The sequence below is a fragment of the Mus caroli genome, chromosome 18 (assembly GCF_900094665.2).
Source record: "Mus caroli chromosome 18, CAROLI_EIJ_v1.1, whole genome shotgun sequence".
Taxonomy (NCBI): Eukaryota; Metazoa; Chordata; class Mammalia; order Rodentia; family Muridae; genus Mus; species Mus caroli.
In genome coordinates, this window is record NC_034587.1 from 2,011,694 (window position 1) to 2,035,713 (window position 24,020).

The 24,020-nt window shown below is 41.6% G+C and overlaps 1 pseudogene; it reads left to right on the top strand.

Moving 5' to 3' along the window:
• The first annotated feature begins 6,208 nt into the window (after window positions 1–6,208).
• LOC115029899 lies at window positions 6,209–6,344 on the top strand (annotated as a pseudogene).
• Window positions 6,345–24,020: the final 17,676 nt, after the last annotated feature.

Sequence of the window (24,020 nt, forward strand, 5' to 3'; positions counted from 1 at the left end):
GGAGAGGAGAGGAGAGGAGAGGAGAGGAGAGGAGAGGAGAGAGAAGAGCAAGGGGAGTAAGAGAGTGAGGTGGGGCCAAGCAGCCCCTTGTATTGTATGCTGCTATCTTTACTGTTGCTAGGTAACTGGGGAGGAGTTTAGCCAGAAGGTCAGAAGCTTGGGATATTGTCTATGTGACTAAAAGTCATGCTTCTCCTGTGGGGGCTGTGGGGGGCAGTAACTTCAACAGGAGTCAGGGGCCAGGAGACATGATAGAACTCCTTCTGTCCCATGTAGGTGAATTATCAATACTGGGTCCCGGGATTCAGACCTCAGCTCAACTGGAGACCAGACTGTCTGTGTATATATAGCCCAATGCCCCACATATGTGCATGTGTGTATGTGAATGTGTGTACACGTAGGCTCAGAGAATAGAAATGATGGACCCATTTGTGAGCTTCCTGCAGCTGGGAAGTGAGCTCAGGTCATCTAAGAAAAATAGTTAGCACTCTTAACAATTAAGTCATCTCTTGAGCTACTTTCATTGCAGTCTTGTAGTTTTTCAATAGGCCTGTTTATGCTTCCACACAGTATACCAATTCTGAAGTGATAAATTTTTGAAACCATAAGTTTTGGAGAAAAAAAATGGGCATATTTGCAAGATGTTGAAGTGTGGAGGTGGGAAACCTAAGTCTTAAGTCAGCTTCCCCAAGAAGTTTGATACTATATATGAGGACAAAAAGGCATAGGTTAAGGTGAGGGGGAGATTCCTGGAGAAGAAGTCATCAGTCACAACCATTGCTTCTTGTTGGAGGGGTGTTCATAAAAATGCAAGACTTGCATCACATAAAGAGAGAGTTCTGCTCCCAACCTCAAAAGGGATGCTTCCATTGCACTTATGTGGACCCAAAATGTGGCCTTCAAGAAACTGAAAAGTGACCTTGGCAGCTATTATCATAACCCACACGCCAGAGGTGTTACAGCAAAACTAGTAGGAGCCCAATGCATTGCTTTGGTGTGTCTTTTTAAAAAGTTAACTGAATCAAGTATGACTAGAAAGTTTGTTCCACTGTCTCTCAGTCTAAGTTTTAGCTTCATACTGGATTAGATACTTTCCCGTCATTCCAAAAAAACACCTCGAGAAAAAGCAATTTAGGGGAAAGAAAGCCTTTATTTTGGCTTACAGTTCCAAGGGATACATTTCATTGGACTGGGGTATGATAGACACATACACACACGTGATACAGGACTGTAGAGGGAGAGAGACAGAGAGAACACAGAAGCCTATGAGAAGAGAAAGTGAAGGAAGCAGAATGAAGGTCTAAATCCTCAGAGCTCACGTCAGGATTGGACTTCCATTCCTTCTTGACACCACCACCAACCAGAGACCAGATGTTAAAATACATGAGCCTGTGGGGACACTTCTCATCAAAGCAACCACACATATTCCAATCCACTTAGAGTTCTCCTTTCCCCGCTACCTGGATGGCCACTTGTCCAGTGTTCTTCACCTTTTCCCTGCAGCTTCAGACTCTTCCTCTGACGGATAACCTCCCACTGTGTAGTCATCGTCGGCATCATCCATTCTCACAGAATCCCATGTGATCTCTCCTCACTGCAGATGATCCTTACAATGCTCAAATTTAGACAAAAAATATAACAAAAAGAAATTAAATTAGAAAGGGACCGATTTCCTGCAGTGAACTCTTCAGTGGCCGATCAGTTGCTGGTTAAGATGGAAATGGTCATTTGGCTGTTTCATGGTGATAATTCACAGTTGGGTCCTTCTGTAGACATTGCCCTCAATGTATGAAACCACCTTGCCTAGAATAACCCTCCTTAGTAACTGCAGACATCCAGAAACCTCTCAGTGTTGTGGGAAGGCGTGGCAGCTGACCCCAGGGGGTTACAACTCTGGCCAGTGGGTTCAGTTCCAGGACAGCCCATGGGAGTGAGTTTTGCTTCTGATGGAAACTGGCTGTTCCTCCTTCCTTCCCTGTCAGGTGAGGATAATTTCCCCTATGATCTGCTACATGCAAATCTCCAAGTTCTAAGGATTTTTCCTTAGAGAATCTTACCTGCTCTCAGTGCAAAGCTGATTATGTCATTTCTCTGCTCTAAATCCCTAGCCAGCAGACAGCATTAACGTCTATGCTTGGCACAGAAAGATTAGCTGTGTTCCATGTCTTTCTCCTTTGTCACCATCGACTGCTCTTCAGCAAGCTACAGATGTATAGTTGCACATCTCCCACAGTTTCCCTCCCATGACCTAGCCTCCATTCATTCTCCTGTTTAACAGCCATGAATGGTTATTTCCTCTGGAAAGGTTTCTGTTGCTGTACGCATGTTTGCTTCCCCCTCCCCTGGTGTGGCTGTGCTGTGGGTTGACCCCATGCCTTCTACATGCTAAGTAACCCCATGTTTCTTTATTTATTTTATGTATGTGAGTACACTGTAGCTGTCTTCAGACACACCAGAAGAGGGCATTGGATCCCATTACAGATGGTTGTGAGCCAGCATGTGGTTGCTGGGAATCGAACTCAGGATCTCTGGAAGAGCAGTCAGTGCTCTGAACCACTAAGCCATCTCTCCAGCCCCGACGTTTCTTTTCACCAAGTCAGGGGCTTCCTATTGTGGCTCTGGCAAAGCTTGAGCTTGGCAATCCTTCAGTCTCTGTCGCCTGAGTGTTGGAATTACAGGTTTGTGCCGCTATGCTAAGCTAGGACTATATAGCTCTGCTCTTAAGACAACACTAAGCATTGAAAGCTCTAGGCCTTTGCCCATCTGCCCTCCTGCTAGTTGGGATGTCCAGGCAGGGATGTCCAACACTTAGTATACTCCCATTACAGTTTTGAAAAACAAATGAGCCAATGAGTTAATGAAAGAATGAATGAATAAACTTGAAAATGAGATGGTCATTATTACAAGGAATAAACATTTATAAATTTATGCTAGATATGGTTCATGGTATCATATCTAAAATATTATGTATTGTTGATATAGTCTACATTTTTGTTTTTAATTGTGAACTTCCAGGTTGACCAGTGACAAATCCAAGTACACACTTTGTGGCAAAATGAAATCCAAACCTTAGATCTTTAAAATTGGTTCTGCTTATAAAAAGAGGAAAAGAGGAGAGGGGAGTGTTGGGGTGGGGGAAACACTAGAAACTTCAGGGAAAATGGAACATGATGAAGAGGGACCCGATTAAGTAGGATTGCCTAGAGTCTTCTTCTTCCCAATAGGCTTGTTTTTTATCTCACTTTTCCACACTGTAAAATGTCAACTTGAACTGCAAAGTTAACTCTCATGACGGCGGATGGGATTCTAAAGGCATTAATTAAGGATTATGGGGCATTTAGTTTTATTCCTTGCAGATAAAACTTTTTAATAATTAAATAATTATTTTTACTTCTGCTTATTTATATAATTATAGATTGTACAGTTCAACATCAGGACTTTAAACACTGTCTTCAAAGCCTTGGAAGGCTATTTTAATATGAGATTTGTACTTACTGGAATATTCAAGTTTGTGATTTATAATACTAGGGTTCCTTTGAATAATTTTTCTCTCTAAAGACTAAACACATCACAGGATGAGAGCCTATCTTCTGGAAATTCACTGTGGGGATGGTGAGGGGCTCACCCTGGGAAAATGTGAAATCTCCACTGTTCTCTTTCAGTGATTTACCTTAGCAGGACAATAATCATTAGCATTGTCCAAAACAGATGAACTTATCTTTATAGGAAATGAATGGGTTTTCTACAAGAAAGTTTAATGGAAAAAAGAATAAAACAATCTTTTTCTGGTAATATAGTGATATGAAAATAAGATTTTTTAAATGCATTGCCTGTTTGAAAATTCAAAGGTCATGTAAAAATACCTGTCTTCATATATTTCATACATTGAAATATTCATGGGCAAATTTGGAGTCATTGCCATCCTGACAAATAAGGCATGAGGACATTATAAATTTGAAACTGCAAAAAATATGAACTGATAAAATATAATACAATTTAAATTCAGCATTTTTTTTTTCTGAACTTGCTGCATTTAAGGTTTTCCTTTGGGCTACTCAGCCACTCTATCAGTAAACAAGTTACTCTAATTCAGAAGTAATATTTAAAATTTTACACACACACCACAGCAATGGAAGTCATGGTGCTTGAAATGACACCAAAATTCAGTGGTCAAGCATGCATTATTGTCAAGATAAAGTTTTAACTTTTGTACACAGCTAGAGAAAACATTTGCACTAAAACATATGGCCTCCTTGTCACCCTGATGGCAGACTATTATCGCCAATAGTGTAATACATGCACCCGGAGAGCCTAGGGTACTCTGAGGATTCGCAGGCTACCAGGGTAACAGCTGTTTTACATTTAAGAGAACAGGGGTTTGTTGGCACCATTTTGTAAGAAATAAATGAGCTTTCAGTGTACTGCAATTTCTGGTAACCTCTGAACATGACAAGCGTCCTTCAGCAAGAAATCAAGATAAAACACCTGCAATGACTTCTTTTCAAAACAGACAAGTTGTGGTTGTAGGGTGCAGGATGAAGGGGCTGACACCGCAGCTAGGATCTCTGTCCCTTGACAGGATCTCAGTGAACTGGTTAAAAAGAAAGAAAGAAAGAAAGAAAGAAAGAAAGAAAGAAAGAAAGAAAGAAAGAAAGAAAGAAAGAAAGCTTTGAATAACTCCTTTCATTAAGCCAACTGTGTAGGATCTTAAGCTCATGACTTCCTGGTATCTTTGCCTATCATGTAACAAATATGAGTGAGTAGTCTTATATATCTGACTTGGGTTCTTGCTGTGTAGCCCAAGCTGGCCTCAAACTTGTGTGTATTCTATCTTAGGTGCTTAAGTGTTCGGATTATGAGAGTAATTTGGCTGTTTGTATGACTTAGTAAGCCCAGTTCAAGGAGTAACTTTTGCAAGTTGCCATTTCAGTTCTGTTAAATAGATTGTCATGTCTATCACCCACAGACAAATATACACATGCATACATATATACATGCTTACATGCATATACACATATACTCCTTCTCTCTCTCTCCCCCTCTCTCCCCTCCTCTCCTTTCCTCTTCTCTCCTTTCCGAGTCAGCCTGTGATCTCCTGTACTAACTGCACACACAAATGAACTGGAGAATGCCTGTGCAAAACCATGGGACTTTCCGAGTTTGAGCTAGACACCACAGCACAGTGTCAACTGCATTTGGAATGAAGATATAGTGAGTTCTTTAGTGAAATAATTACTCTCATTGAAAATTAGTGTTGGAGATTTTAGCCAATTAAAAAAGGCCACAAATCCATAACAATATAAATCCTGAAAAAACAATGCATAGTTCATACTTTTTGCAGAAGATAAAGAACGCCCCCACAAAAGGTATTAGAACACTTAGTTTTGTCTGTTTTGTTTTGTTTTGTTTTGTTCTTAACTAGGGGGGTTGGGTAAGGTTTCAAAATGTAAGCTAGATATATACATGTCAGTGGATTTTTTTTTTTAATTCATGATTGCAACTTTGGTGTATAACCAAAAAACTCTAGTTTCACAATGGCTCACAAGAGCAAACATTCTTTTTTTTTTTTTTTTTTACTAAAAGTATATAAGAGCTGATGCTCCATAGGTCTCCCATTCTTCTGTAGGTTTGCTAGGTGTGCTAAACATGCAAGAGCTAGCAGTTTTTGATGGAAGAGATTATCTCCACCTCTGGGTCGAAGAACAGCCTTGCTTGCAATTTGCTGTGAAATATAGTTATTCAAAGCCCATTATCCTGCTGTAGGCCACTGTTTGTCCAGGCCACATATAGACCCATTCAGATCATCACTGTGGAGATGGAGACCCAGAGAACCAGCTCAAACATGCTGACAATCGGGCTATGGCTTTTGCTTAATATAGAGGTTTGACTCTAACCAATGTGTAAGCTGTGAATCCAGCAACTTTACATGGTAGCTTGAATGTAAGCTAAGCTAATGAGGGCTTTCATGGTTCTTCACAGTGGATTCTGCCCTGTTAGGAGCCAGAGCTCAGTTCCACACTGCTTCACAGCTCCTTTTATTCTAGAAACTAGACTTAGGGAGGGACCCTCACCTGAACACTTTGATGCCAGAGACTAAGTGTAACAAACCACTGAATTTGAAATTTCTGGTTTGTGTTACTTCATGTTATCTCACTCATTGGCTAAACACAAGTCATGTGACCAGCCTAAATGGAAAGAGGAAGCACACTTCCTTTCTGGAAGAACTACTTGTTGGTGGTGTTGTTCTTATATCAGTCATGGGCAGAGCAGATGGCAATCCCTTGTTCATCCTAGCTTGATGCCTGGTATGGTGGCCAAAGCTGTTTTGTGCCTAGGACACCTAAAATCCAATCAAGTCAAATCAAATCCAGGTAGCACAGCTCAGGAGGAGGAAGACAGATATAGACCTGTCAGCCACCATGCCACCCACAAACCTGCACTCCAGAGCAAGGCACAGGCTGGGCCATAGACACCCACTTGCAGCCACACCACACAGAGCAGATGAAGGATGTCACCCAGGGACCCACCAGCCACATGGCCAACCTGAGAAGGAGCCACCACAATGTGCGAGCATGAGAGGAGCAGAGCAGCACTGTGAGGAGAGATGGAGCTGGAGACTCGAGGGTGGAGAGCAGTAGCCTATGGTGAGTGACCAAACCCACCACCTGTTGCCATGGTGAGATCCCAGCCTGAGCTGCCGCTGAGGCCATATCTGAGTCCACGGCTACACAGCAGCAGGGGGAACTCATATTACCACTAGAGAATATGGGGGCATTCCTCATCAGGGCAGCTGTTGGGGACCATGTGGAAGTACAGAGGCTGTGTAGAACTGGTCCTTCCCCTCACTGGCTGCAGTGCTCTGGAAAACTGGCCACATCTCTCACACACTGCAGCACTTGGGAGAGTAGACCATGCCACTCACCTGCACAACACACCAAAGCTGACCCTAGTGGTAGGGACTTAGGTGAGCTGGCCTGGGAGAGCTGGCCCTGTCACTCATTTGCCTGTCCGCTGTGAGGGTGTAGGAGTGATGCCCTCCCTGCTACCTCACCCCTTGCCAACTGTTACAGTTGGGAGATGAAGTGGAAACTTAAGGGTTCTTTGGACAGTTGTTTGGATGGTGTTTTGCTGGGACAAACACCATGTGAAGGAATGTTTAACTGAAGTGGACACAGGTGAAAGTTTAAGGCAGACTCATGAAGTGAGTTCCAGGACAGCCAGGACTATACAGAGAAACCCTGTTTTGAAAAACAAAACAAAACAAAACAAAACAAAAAAACAAAGGAACAAACAAACAAAAACCAAGCAAACCTTAATGTCATATTGATGGATAAAAATATAGTATTATAAGACTTCTTTCTCAGTTGGGTATGGGTACACTTGCCCATAGTTCCATTCTTTGGTAGCCTGACTGAGAAGAATTGCAAATTTGAGGGCAGCCTAGACTACATGGCAAGTTTGAGGTAATCTTAGGCTACACAGTGAAACACTGTCTCAAAGACAAAATATCCTGACCAATTTTAATATGTTCTAATGAAAGCTGAATCATAATCTATTTATGGTGTTATTTCACATAAACATGAATTATACATCTGAATATGGACCAGGGAATGAAGCAAAAATTGCAGGAAAATATACAACACTATTTTACAGAATTCTATATTTGTGTGTATGCTAATATAAATGTACCTGTGCATTGGCAGACAAAGAATAACGTGATTTATAGCCAATGAGATAAGTTTGTATGCACACTGGAGGAATGCTGGTGTTTGACAATAGAGTTCAGGCCAACAGTGACTTAGCAGTAAGAATCATAAAAGTATTTCAAATCTTGTACAAGTTTTAAACTAAAAGCTGGCATACTTTAAAACTGTACTGTAAGGTGAACAGATATCCTGTTCTACAAAGTGAGAAAATAATGAATCATGGACCAATTGCCATCACCAGTGCTGTTCATTCCTGTTCAAAACCAGCCTGACAGTCTGCAAAAGGCTGCATTATGTTTATTTTTATATGGTAGCTGTTGTGGTTTGAGAAGAAACGTCCCCAAAAGACTTGGTTCCCAGCCTGTAGTACTGTTGGGAGGTAAGGGGTAATAGAACCTTTATGAGATAGAGCCCAGTTGGAAGAAGTAAGATCCCAGTGGGCATGCTCTGGAAGAAACTACTGAACTGTAACCATCCCTTCTCTGTTAACCTCATCAATGCTGTTAGATACACTGCTTCCCCTGCCATATGCTCACACCTTTATGTAGTGCCTGCAAGCTCAAAGGCAGTGGAGACAAGTGATCATAGACAGAAAAAAAGTAAGTCCAAACCACTCCCCATCTCCTTAGGACCTATCTCGGTGATAGAACTCTGACACAGCAGGTGAAAGATGGTAACTGAAACTGAAATTTCTTTATACTGATGTATGAATATATATAGCAAACAACACAGGCTCACCTTTCTCACAGCAGGCTGTCTTAGTAATAAATAAATGAACCAAACTCACACACTCTTTATTTTTATGTAGGTAGACATTACAATCATCATCAATATGAAGTAATTCTCTGAGAAAGCACACTAAACAATATTGGAACTATTTAAGAAGAAACTTTAGTGGTGGAGAGATAGCTCAGTGGTTGGTTTAGAACCCTGACTACCCTTCCATAGGAACCAGATTCCTTTCCCAGCACATACTTGGCAGCTCGTATTATCTCTAACTCTAGTTCTAGGGAATCCAATACTCCTTTCTGGCCTCCATAGGTACCAGGTATGCATGTGATGCACAGATAGACATGTAGGCAAAATATTCATACACATAAAATAAAATTAAAATAAGAAATTATTTAAAGGGGAAAGTTTAATGGATGAAAAGATTTGTATAGAGGATCCTTTGTGTTTTATTCATTTTGGTGGTGCAGGGATTGAACATACTAGATGAGTACACCACCCTGAGCTGTACTCTTTAATCCATGGTTTTGCAGTCACTAGAGAAGAAATCTTTACAACCCCAGGGACTTCTGAGGAAGCTGTGCCCTCAGTTTGCTGCCAAAGATTTATCTGAGAGGCCACTCAGAAGCTAATCCAGACCTGTTCTCTTGGATCTTATGGTCAGCCATTAGAATGTCTTATCAGATGTTATCACACTAAGTTTTTCCAGAGATCAAAGTGTTCTACTTTAGTACAACTGCTTCCATTCAGTATGACTGCCTCTAAGAACTTATTGCTGCCCCTGTGTTTGTGCATGACTTGTGGTTAAAGGTGAAGTGAAAGAAACAGCTGTTTTCTCAAGCCTTCTAGGCTGCAACTAAAACCAGTATCTTTGAAGCCCTTTCAAAATTCTACTGAACAAATGAGAAGGGAAAAATCAATAAGAATGTGCATTTAATCATGTTCCAGAAACATGGAATTCACAGCAATGAATTTGGCAGGACAAACAAGATCAGTTCTTTTCTGTTAAGCATCCAAAACCCTACCCACCTATTTGTGAGAGCTACTCACAACCGCCTGAAGGTGCTTCAAGGGAATTCCTTGAAGCCTTGCCTTACCCTGAGAGGATATGTGTTCCAGTAAATAGTATTTGGGGGTTTCTACCTCATTTAATTCCCAAATAAAAGACATAAACCCTTTATATTTATAAGTCATAAATTACTAGAGCTGAGCAGATATTAATCCTCTATGCTATTTTGTCTACTTCCCTGTCAATAACGTCAATATAGCACTTGTCATGTATCCCCTGGGCCACTGCTACTCCAACAGGCTGGACCTCATGGTCATGTGCTCATGATCCACCTCTCCCCATCGTGGCTTCTTTCTCTCTTTCTCCTTTCTCTCTCTCTCCCTGGCTGAGACCCTAAGCCTGGAAACCTTCACTCTGCAAAGTCTCTTCTGCCCAGTCCAGGCTGTAAGCATCTTTATTGACCAATCAGAGAGCAACATTTATACAACCAAAGCAGGTATGCATGAGGATCTGCTTGTCTTTGAGTACTGTCTTGTCTTGGGATCCAGTATTTTAGCATTTGAATACATAGCATCAAACCAACCCTGCTATAGACTTGAGTGCTAACAATGGAATTCCGTTCTACCCGTAGACTCTGTTCATGATCACATCAAAAGAAGAGATGTTTGGGGCTCAGTGGTAGGGCACATACCTAGCACACATGAGGTGCTTGCTTCAATCCCAGTACTATAAAAAGAAAAAAAAAGCCTAACAAAACCAAATGAGCAGAAGGAAAGAATATTTGACTAAAGAATCTGGAAACTACGGTTTCAGAATACCAAGGAAACCAGACATTATCTCAGATTTTCAAAATGAATGCTTTCCATCAGTGCCTGTTATGCTTGGCTGATAATAGTTGGAATTTTAAAAGATGAATAGTAATGTCAGTGTGTACTATGTATATTTTGGGTGGTTGTAACTAAAATCTAGCTACAAGGAAGACACACTAGTACTAAAACAGATCCTTCTCTTTCTGACTTAACTTCTGAGGCTGTTTTCAGGGGGAAAATGTAAAAATATAATATAGTCTGCTTACAAAACAGATTTCAGTAGTATTTCCCAAACAGTGTTACAGAAAATTCTTTTATGGAGTTTGAAAAGAGATGTTTACTCATATTTTATACCCGTGGAGCAGTTCCCGAGAAGAGATTTGGGGGAATCAGATTTGATTAAGTTGCAATTTCCACAAAACAACTCTTAAATGTTTTGGGTAAAATAGTTCTTATTTCATCAAAGGTAAATGAACAAGCCTTGTCCAACCTCTCCTGATTTTTTCTGGATCCATTCATAAACTTTTCCTCTTACAACAGTAAAGATGCAATATGGGGTGGATACTCTAGAAAAGCAAGCAAACACCCTATCTTGTGTTATTGCTCCACAATTTCTTCTTGCCTCTGACTCCCAAATAAAGTTGCATGACAGGCTGAGTATGTGTAAAATATCATAAAAAATATTCAGATGATGAGCAACCTCAGATTTTCATCGCTGTGACAGATATTGATGGTTTAAAAAGAGAAAAGATTTATTTTGGCTCATGGTTTTGAAGGCCTCAGTTCATGGCCACTTGGTTTATTAATGTTGGGCCATGTTGAGGGAGAACATTGTGTTGGGGTGTGTATGGTGGTACAAAATAGCACACCTCATGGGGGACAGGGAGCAGAAGGACAGACAGGTAGGAATCAGAGCAAGACACAAGCTCTCAGGGACCAACTTCTTCAAACTTCCTAAAAATCCACTCAGCTTGATTCATCAATTGGCTAGCAAACTGATGAAAGCAGTTCCCTTATTACATGGTCATTTCTCAGTGATTGAATCCAGCAGCTAAAGACCAAATCTTTAATGTATGGGTCTTGTGGGAAAGAGGCACTTTATATACAACCATAACACATATCTCAGGGTAATAGTTAGGTCTTACTTCTAAAATACAATTGTTTGTATTAACTTTAGCTGTGATACTTAACTAGAAGCCAAGGATGGAGGTTCTTAGAATGCTTCTTTGCTTACTTTTAATTACTGTTTAGGAAGCATACTTTCCTGTGCCAGCGCTGACCTGGTTGCCATCCATGGATAAAAGGTATGAGCAGTGTTGCCATGCCTCTCAGATACCATTTTCTTCTCAATACTTTCCTCAAGTTATTAGCTGAGCTAATTTCTCTGTCTTGCCTATCTCAAACCAAGCAAGCCATGTCTTCCAGCAGACCTACTCACAATGGAATAGCCTCTTTAGGAACTCATGGCTCCTTACTCAACCTACTAACCCAGTATTTCTCACAAACCATGCTGACCATGACCATTTTATAAGGAACCCACTCACAGAGCATCCCTGGCATTCTCTCAGCATCTGTCAGGCATCTAACATTTGTATATAAATACATACAGCTATTCATGCCACAGAAAAGTCAATGTTACCTTGGTAGCAGTGACTGTTCAGCCAAGAAGAGCAATACTAGGCTAAGAGGCTGCTCTTTGTGGAAGAGTGAATTGAAGGAAGCATGGAGTAGAAAAGGGGGAATTCTCAGACAAGAGAAGAGATGCCTAGGAAGGAAGGGCATCAAGAAGAAGAGAAGGTAAAGAGGTCTGGAGATAATGGCTGCAACAAATTAAAGCACTCACACTCCCCTTTCTCTGCATCTTCAGCAATTTTAATGGTACCCATCCTGACTGGGGTTCAAAGAGACCTCACTGTAGTTTTAATTTGCATTTGTTTAATGGTCAATGCTATTGAGATTTTTTTCATGTATTTTCATGTCTTTATATTTGTTCTCTTAACAAGTGTCTACTCAAGTCCTTTGGGTTGCCTGTTCTTTTGTTTTGTTTTGTTTTCATTTTAAAGTATTCTTTATGTTCTTTTTATATTCTGTGGAAGTGTTACATATACAAGTGTATTCTGGATATTAACTCTGCCAAATGCATAGTTGACAAATCTCTTTTTTCATTCTTCACATTTGATCACAGTATACAATCAAAGAAATTGAAATCAGAACACCAAAAAGACAGCAGAAATCCTTTTTTATTATTGTACTATTCACAGCAGCTGAGATATGGAATTGCCTTAGGTGATCTTAAGAGATAAATGCATAAAAAAACCAATTGCCTGTAAACACAATATAGCACTATTTGGCTATAAAATTGAAGTCCCTAGAGCCAGAGATGTGGCTCATCAGTTAAGAGCACTTCCTGCTCTTTCAGGAGACCTAAGTTCAGTTCCCACCACTCACATGGTAGCTCACAACAATCTGTAACTCAAGCTTCAGGGGATGCAATGTCTTCTTCCATCCTCCAAGGGAACTCAATGCATTTATACGCACACACACACACACACACACACACACACACACACACACACACACAGCCTTTTTTAAAAGATGGGCTGCAAAAGAAAGAGAGAGAGACAAAGAGAGACAGGGATACACACATATATACACAGCTACACATACAGGTAGATACACAAACACACACAGATATATATATGTATATATATATGTATATATATATACGTATATATATATGTATATATATGTATATATATATATATGTGGGTGAGAAAGAGAAGAAAGTGAGATAAAGAGAGCGAGGAACTATCTAATTCAAAAATGATAAAGCTAAAGTAAAACTGTAAAAGAAAAAAGTTAAAATACAAAGAGATGTTATATTTATCTGTGTAAAAAGTAAGATCATTATAAATGTGGTTATGCCCTTCCTGTAAACATGAACTGAAGTACACACATGCCTAGATTTCCAGTGTCTATGAAGATTATTAAATTTACTTAGCAGAGAGAGAGAGAGAGAGAGAGAGAGAGAGAGAGAGAGAGAGAGAGAGAGAGGAAACTTTTCCACAAAGCAGGGGATTGTGGCCAAGAGGTCATTTGTCTTTGTTATTCTTAGTCTGTTTATACAGGACAATTGTTTTTATTAATAAGGGGACATGAAAAGTAAGTTTAATGCCTGTTATTTCTGCCTTCATGTGTGTGTGTGTGTGTGTGTGTGTTGAAGAGTTAACATTCCCTGACAAATCGTCCAGATTGGAGAAAGAGATCCACATCTGCTTTATGTTAGCCTTTCTACACAGGAAAACAGTCCCGACTCTGCCCAGTTTTCAAACTTGGAATTGTCTTGCTTGAAACTAAAAAGCCCTCACACAAATTGAGATCACTCTTGTGGTGTTGAAACTTCTGGAAATCTGGCATGTAATGTCCTTCTCAGATTGGAAACCCATTGGAAATGAGAGAGATGTGTGACTAGGAGACAAACACAAGAACATACTCAACTGGTGTAGGAATTCATGGTACACAGATAAGAGGAGCAACGGCGATGCTCATGAGCTCACACTAATGATGGCTTCCAAGGCTGTTTGCTTTGCTCTATGCTGTTTTCATTGCTGGAAGCTGAGCAATTGGACTGACCCCTAAAGAAAACCTGGGAGTGCATATCAACAGACTTGAATTGTCTGGCCCAGTACTTCCTGGAATCACACACAAATCTAATTTGAAAATTATAAAACAAGAGGGAAGACAAGGCTTTAGTTCAGTATACTCTCTTAGAATTGACTTCTGTGAAGCAATCAGAGTTAGGGTGTGTTTTGTTGTGATGTAGGGGCCTGATGCTTATAGGAAAAATTCCCCCAAGGAATTGGGGATGTAGCATGATAAAAGCTGGGTATGTTTTCAGCTTCAACGGTGAAATAGTCTAGTCTGGTCTCACCACAGTGAGCTCTGCTACAGCCTTGTCCGAGCTTGAAGTAAGAGACTTCTTGTCTAGTTTTGTTCACTGGCTGAAGTTCACCACTGGATCTAGGGCACATCTTCATCAGCTTTTCCAAGCAAGACAGAGAAGGGTTCATTCCACATCACTTGGGTGATGGAGGCTCTGGCCCAGGAAGGGGAACTGGGTGTTGTCCTTGTATCTTGGAGTTTAACTAAAATCCATACAGAGTCTAATTCAACTTATAGCTAAATGAAGCATCTATCTAGGGCTAACCCCTGGAGGGTTGCATGTGGTCCCTTTTCTTTCTGAGAATAGTTCTTCCAGAAGAAACTACTAACTTGTTTCTCTAATAAACTCCATCCTTACTCTCCTCATTGTGACCAGGGATGAAGAGCTGAGGAGATTGTCAAACACAAAACAGGAGCTGGTGCCAGGGTAGAACTCAGAATCAGCCATTACTAGTTCAGAAGTTGGGGAATACATTTGTTATCTGGTTAACTCTGCCCTGGTATATCACAATTACAGAATGGGTGAGTCAGAAGCAGACCTTTCTCCTTTAGGCACATTTGTCCTGTTCTAGTTGAGGATTGAGAGCCATGACTTAATTTAAACAGTGTGTTCCTCTGTTCAAGCCTCTGACTGGCCCAGGTGCTGATGAGTCAGACTGCTCTCTTGAATTTGATCTTAGCTTGCTTGCTTTCTTTCTTTCTTCCTTTCTTTTTTTTTTTTTTTTTCTTTTGACAGGGTTTCTCTGTGTAGCCCTGGCTGTCCTGGAACTCACTCTGTAGACTAGGTTGGCCTTGAACTCAGAAATCCATCTGCCTCTGCCTCCCAAGTGCTGGGATTAAAGGCGTGTGCCACCACACCCAGCTCCTTTCTATTTTTAATTGTTTGATCTTCCCTGGAGAATGTTAAAAGAGAAATTGAGAGGAATCTTAAAGCTCTCAAAAATTGCCAGTCTTCTGCCATGTTCATTCACTAGAACTCTAAAATAGAAATCAAAGAAAGTGCTTAAACATTTGAGGACTTTGAGAAGTCTTTTAGATTTGAGTCTTCAGTAAAAAAGGCATCTGGTGTAAATTAGATGTTCCTATTTCTAAATGCAATTCAGAAATAAATGATAAAAATACAACTGTAAAAATAAACAACCAAATACAAAGTAATACTGAGGCCTTTCTAACAGAATCTTCAAATATATTCCAGAGGCAAAGGATGTAATTAGGATTTTAGAGCCTAGACAACAAAGGATGTAGAATTTGGGAGGGGCCTACCAGGCCAAGAGCCTATTTTCAGTTTGAGCTGTTTTGCCATTTAACATTTACAACTCAGGACAAAGTTTTTAGTCCCTCTGAGCCCCAGATACTTATTATAAAGTGGGAATGTTCCTTTCTTTGTAAGAGAAAATGGTGTTAAGAGAGCACAATGACTTTCCACATACTGAATCACATGCTTGGCCTTCAGTGTTGTGTCACCTCCACGACAAACCAGCAGTGTGCCCTTCAGCCGATTAGCTCCTTGGTACCGCAGTTTCTTTTGCTGAAAACTGAATGTAGGATGGCTATAAGATGGAACACAGAGCCCTCAATGGAGAAGCTAGAGAAAGTACCTAAGGAGCTGAAGGGGGCTGCAACCCTATAGGTGGAACAACAATATGAACTAACCAGTACCCCCAGAGCTTGTGTCTCTAACTGCATATGTAGCAGAAGATGCCCTAGTCGGCCATCACTTGGAAGAGAGGCCCCCTTGGTATGGCAAACTTTATATGCCCCAGTACAGGGGAATGCCAGGGCCAAGAAGTGGGAGGGAGTGGGTAGGGGAGCAGGGCGGGGGAAGGGTATAGGGAACTTTCAGGATAGCATTTGAAATGTACATAAAGAAAATATCTAATAAAAATATTATAAAATAAAATAAAATAAAAAGTTGATCCAGGCTGTAGAAATAAGTCACTAACCTTTGTACATTAAACCTGGCCATAGTTTTGGTTTGGTTTTCTTCGTGGAACACTGCAACACAAAGTACTCTGTATTCTCCCTCCACTGTGAATGTCACCACAGACAATTCTATGTGACCATGCCTTCCTCGCCACGAGAACTTGAAGGCCCTCAAAGCCAAATATATTCTCCCCCAATAAGTTGCTTTTGTTAGACTTTTTGTCTCAGAGCTGAAAAGTTAGCAACCACTGTCGCCCCAGCTTCAGCACCTGGCAGGGAGCCTAACACATAGCAGGTGTTATGATGTTAAGATGAATGAAAACCAACAGAAGACTCTACTGTGCCTTTTTCCTTACTTTGAGCTTCTCTTCAGCCCCCACAGCCTCACCTCACCCAGATGTTTCCCATTCATAGCGTCTCCGTTGGTCTTTTCTGATCTGGGGACCTCACTAGGTCCTACTACCCAGGACCTCCTTCTCCCTTGTAGAGATATTGGCTTGGTCCTCATTGGCCTCCCATATCCCATCTTTCTACCCATATTTCATCTTGAAGCAGAATCCTATTCAAGATGCTACAGAGATTATAATAAGAACACATTTATCTTATGACAGCTTTTATCATTTATGTAGTTGTCATTTTTCAATTCCAAATAAAAAGTAAGCTCATTGAGAAAGGGCAAAGGACCTTGCATTTTATCTGTAATAAGCATGATCTGTGTATTCATATGTAGTCCATTTTCTGTTGCTAATAAGAAAATTATGTAGATAAGTTAGAAAGAAAAGAGGTTTGTTTTGACTCATGGTTCTTGTCCAAGGTCAAGAACCTCAGGGACAGCCTTCTTGCTTGCAGCCCTGAGGTGATGGTGGAATAGGGTGGAGTGTATAGTCAACTTGCCAAGCTGGCTTTTCAGAAAACCCACCCTAAGATAACTCACTAACTGAATAGTTCAATCCATTCATGAGGGCATAGCTCTATCTCCATCCTGCTTATTAGTATTCCATAGTAGGGATTAAGTTTCATCCTGAGACAGGCCATATTCGTACCATGGCAGAGGCTAACTACTGATGTGGTGTTTTAGAGATGTTTGTGACTCTCCAAACAATACTGGAATGGGGCTTACATATGAATGTGCTAACAATTAAGGGAATTAACTTGTTACCTTGTTTTTCCATAGACAGAGGCTTTTTAGAAGTGGGATTTAGTAGGTTTGGATGGTTTCCTTTCTTAAAGCATTAATCTATCAAGTGTAAACACATTCATTTAGGCAAGTATTACAAAAGTTTTCTAATTTTTCTCAACAGTGTGCAAAGAAAAAAATTTCCTATTGTGCTAGAGTTTGTTTCTTTTCAACCTCTTCTGAACTTCTACCTCTGAAACTTCCCTACCCCCTACCCTCCACACATGCACACAAATTCACAACCCTCTCACCCTCCACACATACACAAATGCACATATACACACATGCACACATGTACACAGATTCTCAACTCTCCTACCCTCCACACATGCACACATGTACACAGATTCACAACCCTTTCACCCTCCACAGATGTGCATTGTATAACAGAAGGTTCAACGGTCAAAATTATATGATTTATGGCTGCAAATCTATTTTTTGCAATTTTCTGCTTTAAAGGCTAGCTCCAAAAGCCCCACTCCTCTTCCAAAGCACTGACTGTGGTAATACTGTAAATCTCCATTCTCATCCTGGGAACCTCATTTTTATTTGATTTTGTTGGCGCTGCTCTATTGGAATGTGCATCGCTCTGGCCCCTGTGGAGCACTGAGCAGGTGTGAGGGAAGCAAAGCATCTTTTGTTAATAGACGTTCACCCTGGGAGCTCATGAAAACACTGTCGTTCCAATTGCTTTTATGAAAATTCTGTAAATTCCCATGTTGTGAATTTCTAGCTGCACCCAGGAGACCACCCGTCCTTAGCACAAGCCAAAGATATGATTGTTGCTATGACTGAAATAAACATTCAGCTTGCTTTCTCACAAAAATAAATTCAGATATTTAATTTGAATAGCTAAGCCATAGAAGAATCATATTAACATGGGGTTTGGCCCTTCTAGCTGAAATGGAGTTAACTCTCAGTGAGATCAGCCCACAGGAAGACGATGTGGCTTTCTTGGACAACTTCTCAAAGGGTGAAAGACAACTTAACTATCATTTACCTGGTTCCAAAGTGGTCGGACAATGGCATTGCCCACATCCAGCCCAAATCACAAGCTCACATTTCAAAACCAAGAGAATATGGACAGTCCCCTCAACCTTGTAGCAGAGGAGTGTGATATATTAATCATCTCTGTCTTCCTAGGCCCCTTGGATCACCTGCCACAGAGGATCTGGGGGAGGCCAAGTCATGCTTTTCCCCTGGGTTAGGGCCAGACATATATGGTATTGCACTCTGTCAAGTTGGAAGGAAGGACGTAGCTTGGTACATTACAGAACTATATGTGTCATTTGAAAAAGATGCCAGAATGCTTTATTTAATACTTTGTTTTCTCAGGTTGTGTTACCCAAGTGTGTCTTGGCATAGACAACTTCAGATTCAGAAGTTCCAAGACGTACAGCGAGTTGCACATTGCTGAGGCTATTACGTTTGGTTGTCCCACACTAACACCTTTCTCCTTTTTTGCTCACTAAGGAGGGAATTGATGACTGAGTTTCCACTAAAAAAAAAAAAAATCACTTTCTTCTTGCAAACCACAGGGTCTGTCCCTGACAGGCTCACTTGTCTGCTCCAAAATGAAAAACACAGCGTTGAGAATGGAGTGGGACCACTGGGGTTTATAGATAAGGCCATTAGAGTCAAATCGCTTTCCATTCCAGGAACAACTTTCAGAAGAATGATTTAGCAGGCTGCTCTGATAAACTTGCCAAATTGCTCATACTTAGCTAAAAAAAACATAGGCTCTTCAGAGCCACATCTTTCCTTTACAGAGCAATTGAGGCCGTATCTATAAGAGCTGAGTAAACTCACTGTCTGTCCTTGGACGTTTTCAGGATGAAGAGGAACTCTTGTAAGGGACGAGTGACAGCTCGTCTTCACAAGCCAGCCATCTTCACAAGCACTCAGCCATGCTGAAGTGAACATAACTCCAAGAAGATGCAGCCTTTGCAAAGAACTCTTGTAGTTTTCTGTGCTGCATGGTAGCTGGGCAGACAGGTAACCAGACCTTGGTTATTTTTCCCCATGGACTCTCATAGGGGAAATTTTCTATTTCTTTTTTTAAGTGTAAAAGTTTGGTTGTCTGTTGGATTTCCCATACCCTTGAACTTGTCTGGTAATACAGTCCTGAGGGAGGAGACCAAGTCTGTTCATCCCATGAAGATTCCAGCCCTTGCCAATCACCTGAGGTAATGGATGTGGACTGGACTGGCCTGAGTACCGCTGCCGGTCCCCAGTACGGTAATATAACTGTACAAACAAGGTTGTTTGTACAGTTATATTACCTCAGCCTTTCACTGTTTCTACAAGCAATACTGGGATTTAATTTGGGCCCCTTAGGCATATGGGTAAGAATTTAGCTATAAACTACTGAGAATAAGAAAGGTTGTGTCTGACAATCGGTGACCCTGGGAAATCATTACAGCAAGAGAGGCCATGTGGTTCTCACAGCTGCTTAAAATCTCACCTAAGTGGGCCAGGTTAGGTGGTGCATGCCTGAAATTCAAGCATGACTATAAGTTCAAAGCTACCTAAGTTGCTCAGTGAGACCCCAGTGTGCCTCAAAACACAAAGCAAGATCAGGTGAGAAGGATGGAGGTTAAGAGCATATCCTGCTCTTGCAGAGGACCCAAGTTTGGTTTCCATTACCCATGTCCAGCATTTCATGACTGTAACTCCAGCTCCAGGGTATCTAATGCCTCTGGTCTCCAAGGGACCTGCACTCAAACATGCATGCATGCATGCAATCACACACACACACATAAAATAATGAAAATAAATCTTAAAAAAAAAAACAGAGAATGAGACAAAAAGATTCTGTTACCTTAACTTACCCTAAGTGACTATTGTTGATGCCAATAAAATAGTGTGGCTCCTACCAGGTGATGCATAATGATGGGTGAGGAGGTTGCTGAAAGCTGTTTCCACATCCAGTGGTACCCTGCAAGTGTTTTGCCTAAGTCAACAGCTCATCTTTTCTTCACGGGCAGCTGATGATCCGGAAGAGCAGCATGCCTGATCAAGGAAATGTTCACAGTGCAGATGCCCTGCGTAGTTCCCATGATTGCACTGGCCATCTCTGGCTGTTTGTGCCTAGCATGGAGTCTCTTTGAACATCTATGCTGCTAATTATAGCTGACTCATTTGTATCTCCCACTCCAGGAAGGTCACTGGAAGAGGGAAGCAAAGGCCTAGTAAATTCCATGCTGAGTGTTCTGGAACTCTGGAAGGGAATCAGGAAGCCAGGGCTTTAAAAAGGACACCCACACAGAATAGGAAAGCTAAGACCTGAGCTGGCTCCATCTGCTACCAAGGAAAGGAAGACACTAGACGTGATGTCTTTTTTTTCCAGCAGCTCAGCTGCAGGAAACAGCATTGCTAGCCCCCTATCCTAGACCTGGGAAGGGCTGGTGTTCTTTAGCTGTGCCCTTACAACACCCTCAAGTTGCCTGCCTCTCTGTCCATGGCTACAGAAATGTCAGCGCCTAGATTTGTATGAAATATGTGAATGCAATGGTTTAGATGAGTTGACCCACATTTAAGCCCCAGTTATTACGTAGCTAGGTGTGTTAGGTGTTTTAGTGTTTATTCTATTATAAATGCCAGTGCTTCTCCAGACTCTATAATCATTGACTATATGGGACCATTGTTTTCATTTATCACCTGAGCACCCAAATTCCTAGACAATAAATAAAAGGACCCCGTCCTGTGGTGAGTCCCCAGAATTAATCTGGAGAAGAGAAGAGATATTCTGTGGTGCTTGTCATTGTGCAGATTCCTGAGCCTCACTTCCCGAAACCCTGAGTTAGTGGATCTGGGAGGAAGTGAGGACTCTAAGCTGTTAATTTGTACCAGAGGAGATCATGATAGTTGTGGGAGGAACATGGCAGTAACTATGCTAAACACATCCCTTTACCAGACCCCATTATTTAAATGCCTGTCACTCAGTTAGACTTTGCGTATCCCCCATCTTCAAATTTAGTGAAATGGACTCCTGATCTCCAGCTATGGATCCTAGTTCTGACCTCATAGCTCAGAATCACCTCCCATAAGACAGATCCCTGTCTTTGCTATAGCATCCTTTACTTTCACTCTTGGCTTTACCATTTCATCACATGGTGCTAAAGTTGGTATCCTAGATGTTTCTACATATAGAATGAATGCATTCACAGTTATTTCTTCTGAAAAATGTCTTATAGTTCTAAAACAGGAATCCAGACCTACTTGTCCTTAGACAAAAAGTCCCCTAGATCTCCCCACACCTCTTAGATAATGGAGGTCACCCTTAGTCCCTAGTAGATGGGTGTTAGAGATTTTCTTGGGGTGTGGCAAGATCGAAGGATTCAGGCTCCAGATGGCCTCCCCAGATCCTCAATTTAGGGAAGGCTTCTTTTCTTTACATCAATTCATTTCTCTTCTATCAAAAATTCTTGAGTTTGTCCCATTGCTTTGATTTTCAGTGTCTCCACCTGTTTTGTGGGATCAAGGTTTCCTTAGTTCTCTGACTCCTAAGCCTTGGGATCAGTCATAAATACCCTCCCACTCACTGACTCCTGAAGCAAGTAAGCCACAATCCTTTAATCCTTTTGAAGTTGGAAACAGCTGGAAACAGGCTGACTGTAGAAAGAGCAAATGGAGACCAGGAGATATTAAGTCTCTTGGACTACTTTGTTCCATCAGGCATTTGGCCACATAATTGTGGCTAGCGCTTCCTGGACATCCTGTATTCTGGACGCCCCCTCCCAGGTCCACCTTTTTGAATCCCAGGGCTCATCCTGGGTTTCTCTCTCCCCTAAAGACCTTCTTCCTCCTATGTTATTTTGATATTGACTTTATTTCACCCCTCCTCCTCAGGAGAAAAGGAAACTGGGAAGATATCAATGATGGACCCCAAGTATCCTAAGAAAGCTTCCAGCAGAAACAGACTGTCCCGTCCAGAGTCATCCTTTTGTTTTAAATGAGCAGAAGGCCACTTGCTCTTCCTTGCGGGAGTGAGGGCTGCTAGAGAAGGCTATCAGGGCTGGGATCTGGGGCAGGAGAGAAATGGCTGATGATGACCCAGAAGGCCATCAGGAAGCTCTGGGCTGCTCAGATCGCTTTCTTTCCTTTCACTTTGGCTTTGAGAAATGATCTCGCAGCCAGCACCCCTGAGTTCATAGCCGGTGTGTGCTTTAAGAGACAGTTTACCTGATGCAAGGGATCACCGTGAGCCCAGATGTATGTAGGCTTGCATCTTCTAGGAGCCAGGACAGCCTCAGGGGCAGCATTTGAAAGGCAAGTCAATGGAGAAGGCCCCTGTGCAGCCTTAGGATCTGTGACCTCCAAACATGACACCTGCCAGCGACACTGTCTGTGCTTATGTTTCTTCATCTTAAACCTGAGGTACCACAAAACAACCTGAAAACGATCCCTTTGGGGATTAGTAGGCTAATCCATATATACTAAAAACTAGTGCTCCCCACATACTGACACTTCAGTCTATACCCTGCCTGATAACTCATCCCACTCTTCTGCTTGATTGCGCCTGAGGGGGTATTTTACATTCAAACCACCACAGTGGCCTGGACCATAAGGGTTCCTCAATGAGGCATGCCATCTCTCCATGACACCTCTTGGAAAAAAATAGAGAAGTGTCTAAAATTCACCACGACCAGCAGAGGATGAAAACACAGGCAGCTGCCAGCAATGCCCACCACATGTGTTGCTCCCATTTCAGAAGGGCTGTCCCATTTCAGAAGTCCATTAGCTCCTACGTGTCATAACTGACTCCAAGACCAGGAATTACAGCAAGCATCTAAGGGTAGGAAGAACATGCCTAGCTGCTCAGGAATGTGGAGGGAAAGGAGTTATTTGCTTTGGATTGGGTTGGTCCCTTCTCAGTGTGCTATGGTGGCGCTTGCTCAGTCAGCTAGTTCAGTCTGGAATGGTCTTTAGAGCTGCCTACTTGTGTGTTGGGATGGATTTTGAAGGATCCATCATTTACTAATAATTAAGATTCAAAAGTGTGCAAATGAATTCAACATAGTTTATAAAAAAATGTGGATGCTCATCAATAGCCCCTCCTCCCAGACACCTGAACTTCTCCTGGTGCCCTGCTATGGCCTAAGTGATGGTTGATGTTGGTGTGTTTACATACAAGATCAAGGGAAGTTCCCAGCTTGGTTTCTGTAACTCTACTCTCAACCCTATTAAAGAAGGAATGAGTGCAGGAGAGAGGCCAGCAACCAGCAGGGCGGGGCAGCAGGCCATGCCTGGATAATCCATGTCTGCGCAGCACTCACAGAAATGAGGAAAAGTATTTCTCTCATTATTTGTTCTAATAAAATATAGTATATTTGGATCAACAGAAAAAGTGTTTTCACCAAACCTTTTTGAAGATACATTTCTTGATTTTTCTTTTCAGAGCCAGTGTTTTGGAACTTTATCAGGAACACATGTCTGCACTTCTCATTTGGCAGGCAGAGTCCAAACGATAACCGGAAGCTGTGGGAGCATCGAACTGTCACCACACCAAGATGACTTGGATACAGGAGATGGGTCACAACCATACTAGCTACAAACTCAAGCCTGTGCGGTTTCTACAAACAAACCAACCCAGCAGAAGCCTAGGCAGGTTCTCCACATGGTTTGTGTTAGTGACCCTCCATGTAGAGTTAAGCAAAATGAAAACCCAGTGACTGAGGTTTCTGGGAAAACTTAGGACTCATAATTCTAGGGTTGTCTAAGTT